Genomic DNA, 6,000 nt, shown 5'->3' on the forward strand with positions numbered 1-6,000 from the left:
AATCCAAGAAGACTACACCTCAGCCTGAACCAACCCGAAGACTCGATCTTCTAGAATCAACCTACTTTCTGTTCTGTATATGAGACATGTGCACTCTGTTATCTGCGCTTCTTTTTCTGCTGGTTCCTTAAGAACCGAATGAAATGGCCCGTATACGTTGTACCAGATATCTTTACTCATAATTAAACTGTCACTTGTCATACAATAGACCACCTTGTCTGAATCGATCCTTGACCGGCTCACCCTCCTACATATCCCATTATTAACAGAAACTTGGTAGCAGAGGATGGTTTACTAACGACCCAGTCCAGAGTGGTTGATGTGGGTGTGAGGGGGCGAGTTGGTGAAAGGACGGTTCCCGGAGGACAGGTGAAAACCATTCGGGGGTGGACAACAATTCTGCTCAACTCGGGAAACTGATCTCTGGTCGACCACAAAATAAGGTAAGCAAAACCTGTTTTATCAAACTTTGCATATTGTCGAATAGTCATACCAAATTACGATCAGTAGTACCGAGTGTGGGTAAGAATTTTTGTGTAAATTTTATATAAATAATGGACTTGAAATTGACAGTGAAGTAAACATATGTGGTAATTAGAGTATCCCGATAGTCCGGCATGAGAACGGTCCGGTGGCAGACACCGGTAAGGGATCAGTATTAGTTAGAATATTCCGATAGTCCGGCATGAGAACGGTCCGGTGGCAGACACCGGTAAGGGATATTTAGTAGTAGACCTAATATTTATAGAATATTCTGATAGTCCGGCTGTGAACGGTCTGGTGGCAGACACCAGTAAGGAATAAATAATATAGTCTAGGATAGATTTTCACCGATAGTCCGGCTAGTGACCGGTCCAGCTGTGTCTGGTAAGGTGGTCTATTATTGAGTATTGATGTGACCAGGATTATATTCTATGTATAAGTGATATTCGTTCGGGCGTCTGAAAAAGGGCGTGATCAGTTTTATCATTAACATCTGAGTATGATTCGATCATTCATCTGCAAAAGATAAATCCAATTAGTGTTTTAGATAGAACCAATAGCCGGTAGTGTCCGGTGAGGTTAAAATCCAATAGCTGGTAGTGTCCGGTGAGGTGTCTACAATAGATTAATGTATGATTAAGATATGTTGGACTGAAAAGTCCGCTTTGTGTTGTGGCCAGAATGAATGTGATAAATGTACTAATGTGTGATGTCATAGAATAAGATGTTCTAATTGAACAATTGTGTTTAAAACTATGTCCATGTAATAATATTTGTGTGTTGACTATAGACTAAATGTAAACGGCGTTTCACAAGTCCCTGATATTATTACCATTATTTAAAATTATTGTGAGCAAAGTATTTCCTAAATTCAAAAAAAAAAAAAAAAAATCTATTATCCAAATTGTTAAAACATAGTTTATGTTGATAATCATTTCCTGAATTGGTGGCTCGTGTTTAATCATTAAAACATTATTGTTTAAAATTCTGGATATATGACGGAGAGGCTCTGAGTTAAGACAGAGTACGAGTAATAGTGTCTCCTAAGAATACATCACTGGCACGAGCCAGTGACGGGCTAAGTATATCCAAAGAGTGTACAAAATATTTCTAAAAAAAACACGTCAAATCAGCACCTAAGACAGGTGGAGGAGAGGTTTGGCATTACACACAAGTTTGGCTCTGTGTATAGGCCGCAATCGCAGGGCCTTGTGGAACGCTGTAATCAAAATCTGAAAGCTAAGATAGCTAAAGTGTGTGCAGGGACCAAATTGACCTGGGTGGAAGCCCTGCCCCTGGCACTGATGGCCATGAGGTCCTCACCAGGTGCAGGGACACATCTTTCACCCCATGAAATAATGACAGGTAGAGTAATGCCAGGGCCACCAAGAGAGGGAGGTCATATGCCCCCTCTTGATGTGCACCAAATAGGGATGTCTGACTATGTGAAGAAATTGACGGAATTGTCTGCAGCTCTCTCCAAACAGATACACTGTGTCGCAGAGAGGGAGCTGACTGACGTCCCGGAACAACCAAGGGTAAAAGTTGGGGACTGGGTAAGGATCAAGGTCCACAAGAGAAAGTGGGCTGATCCCAGGTGGACTGGACCGTACGAAGTGAAGGAGGTTACTTCACACTCAGTCCAGGTCAAAGGTAAATTAGGCGCACCTTGGCACCACCTGACACATTGTACACCAGCCCCAACCCCTGCCAGAACTCTGGCTGAAGTAAGAAGTGATTTACTCACATCCAATTCGAATTCAAATTCTGACATCCCTCCCGTCTGATCATGTGGAGGAGACTCCCATCCTCAGATGATAGGGACACTAGAGTAGCACCATGGGCTAGAAGGGCTAGGAGACCATGGGAAAGACTGGGTTGTTCTGGCCCATTGTTTGTCCTAATTATAGTCAATGTTGTTTTGACATTGGGAGTAATGATATGGGCAGCCCAGCGTATAATCACTGACCAGGAACAGACTACCCAGCTAAACATCACCAATGCTTCAATATTCTCGGATACGCATGTTCTGTCTAAACGTCAAGTTCAGAATAATGACTTTGAGTGTACTGCAGAATTGATTAGGTCAGCTACTCTGTGTATCCCGCCTAACGCTACTACCACTGTTATACTTACCTGGGGTGTTATTGGAAGCCCAGGTGGCGGTTATGGTACTCATGCAATCAGTTGGTCTAGATCAGTGTGGTACATGACAGAAGGGGGGTATAATAAATGGACGTGGAAGAATTTAGTGGCAGAGACTGGTCCTGACTGGTCTAGCTGGACAGTGCATCAGATGGCACTCCTGTGGCGGAGCAGGTTGACGTTAACTAAAGTTACAACTGGTTTGAAATTGGTAATCAAACACAGGGAAGGTGGTATGACTTATGACCTCCATTGTAACTTTCCTTTGTGGTCTGATCAGCCTCATTGGAAAGCCATTTGGATGGAGAATCTAGGGTAATTTGTAATACTGATATTAAGGTAATTTAATACAAAAAGGCAGTGAAATTTACATTATAGTGTCATTATATTTTCTCTGATGAACGTGGTGTGAAAATTTAGCTAGGATAAGTTTTATTTATGGTAGACTCATGTTAAGTATTTGGGACATATTTTGAGCAAACAGGGCAGGGAAGAAATTGAGATATTTGTGTTTGGTTTTAACACCTGTATATAGGGGGGCCATTTGAATATTTAATTTGTGGTCATGGGTAATACGGTTTGTTTTTGTTTTTATTTTTTAAGGTAAATTAATTATAGTGGGGTTTAATTAACCTATATAAGGACTTTAGAAAGTGCCACCATAGACATGTTTTTCTAAAAAAAAAAAAATCCATGAGTTTAGATAAAGCCAAACAGTGAGACATTTAGTTCAAATTTGGAAACATGAGAAAACGAGCTACAGACAGATAAGGGGAAAAGGCAGACAGAAGAGCCCTCCCCTGCACTGCAGAGACCTTGAAGGTTGGAGAGCAGAGAGGAGAAGTTTGAAAAGGGAGCCAGGACGAGCAAAGATAACAGAATGTGTAGATAACAGTTACTGAGTGGAGACAAAAGGGATAATTGGACATGTGGAAAATGAAAGGGGCGCTCCTACATGATAATGTCAGAACAGAAGGATAATATACTAATCTTACCTAAGTCATTATTTAGAGTAGGTAAGGTTGTTACCTGGGCAGAGCCAGGTATCAAAAGGGGGATGGGTAAATTGTGGTCTAGGATAGGATGGGGCCTATTGGATAAGAAACTAAATATATAATCAGATAAAACATATGAGAAACTGTTTGTTAACCAAGCCTGTATGTCCAGGATTTTATGCATTACAGGTGAACTACAGGTGAAGTCACTCAATCCAGTCCCAGAGGCTTGTCGGGGGGACCATACAAGGACTCCTGGTGACAGCTAGCTGAAAGAGCTACCCGGATTCATATCGCACGGGGAAGGGTAGGACACTGACACTGTCGAACAAAAAACAGTGTTCGAGAGGAGAACTGGAATTAACAGAATTCCGGGGGCCATCTCTCGAATGAAGTAACCCTCCCTGTCCTGTCACCCCTGTTTTTGTTCATAGAAGTGAAGATGTGTCTGGCTCTTGCTAGTGATGTGTTCTCTGGGAGAGGGTGGGGCTTTACAGGAGTGTCAGTGTACCTGTGTAATGGGGGAGGGTGTCCATATGGGGATTACATGATAACCAACTTGGGACAATTCTAGGATTGGAGAAGAGGGTATTCTTATAGCATAGGGGATCCCACAAAGGTGGATAGGTTTTCCATCATATGGGGAAAACCTGGGAGCACTGTTGAACTTTGTAAAGGTGATGAAATCCTACTAACCATCAAAACTATTAAGCTCTCTGATGCAGGCACTTACACCCTCGGACTACAAAGGACCGGGACAGACACGATGGATGTGTTTTCTATTAGGGAGCTGCCAAAACCAGAGGTCCCAGACGAACCAGGGCCAGACACACTCCTCTACCACCCCTGGACCGAACCTGCCACCTACCACCACTGTGTTAAAAAATCCTATTCAGGTAATTAATGTTAGAGACTACACAGCTATTGATCAATTAGGCACTGAGACTGGTTTTGATGGTAGGGACAATTTGTGGCTGTCTTATATGAGGTGCACAGCTAAAACCCTGAGAAGAAAGGACTGCACTATTTGTAGTCATGCTAGACTTGTTCTGGCTACACACCCATTTGCTATAGGAGAAGGAGAAGGGTGGTTGTGTATTCTGAGAGGTTTTTACCAGGTTCAGCCCAATTCAACCCTCTGTTCCTCTTTGAGCCTTGTGTTTCCTACAGTACCTCCTCATCGGGCCCCTTGGGGTGTTAAGGCATATGGGGGCAATTACAGTTGCATCACGGGTACAGGTAGTGGCATGGACTATGGGAGATTGCCTGAAGCTGATTGCAGCAGTAACATAACCATTTATGCCACTTGGCCAGTTACAGGCCTAAACCAAACTAGTGGTCTGGCTGATGTGTGGTGGATATGTGGACCCAAAAGAGTACTGAGACCCATTCTTAGAGGAGACTGGCAAGGTACGTGTGCTCTGACCAGTTTGATAATTACACTGACCATTGTTGATGTTACTTCTGAACAGCTGTTGGGTTTTGTATCCAGGGGACCTGAAAACATTCCATCCCATGGGAGACATAGATGTAGTGCTCCATGGACAGAGGATGTAGTTGACATACACACTAACCTGTTGGGAGTGCCAGTGGGGGTTCCTCATGAGTTTCAGGCCTTGGGTAGGAATGATGGACTCTGGCACTTACTACCTATTATAGGTCCAGCCATAGTGGATGCTAGACAGACTGCATGGATCAGTTATATCTACTATAATCAACAGCGTTTTGTGAATTACCCCCGTGATGCACTCACTGGTCTGTCTGAACAGCTTGAGGCCACATCTAGGGTTGCCAGACAGTCTGCAAGATGTTCGGTGAACAATGTTGCACGTATATTCCTAATAACACCACTCCAGATGGTGGTATAGCTAAGGCCTTTAATGGGCTTGGTGCACTATCTGCTGAGATGAGGACCATGGCGGGGGTGGAGGAGTCTGGACTGTTCTTTTGGTTGGGAGCCTGGTTTGGTAAGTACACTGGTATGGTGGTTACTGGATTTCTGACCCTAATTCTTGTATTTGTATTATTGATGTGTTGTGCTGCTTGCATCATACCGTGTTTTAAGAAGTCTGTTACAGATGTGACTCTAACATGTTTAATCCCATTAATGACTACGGATAACCCCAGTTGTAATTGCTCTGCCTGGGATGCTGTCTATCCCATGACTAAATCTACTGCTAGGAAACCATTGTTTTCCAACAAGGTTGCCAGGGCACATTTCACCTGTGTCAAAATGACGGGAGGCGGTACTAATGTGGGACAGGTTCCTGGGAATTGGTGTCTGGATACAATCAACATTGTTGGGAGTTTCAGTCCAATATCCAGAGCAGATGTGAGGTGGTGGTGTGGCAACACTGTCCTGTTTGATAAATTACCC

Source organism: Oncorhynchus mykiss, chromosome 23, assembly GCF_013265735.2.
Source record: "Oncorhynchus mykiss isolate Arlee chromosome 23, USDA_OmykA_1.1, whole genome shotgun sequence".
Taxonomy (NCBI): Eukaryota; Metazoa; Chordata; class Actinopteri; order Salmoniformes; family Salmonidae; genus Oncorhynchus; species Oncorhynchus mykiss.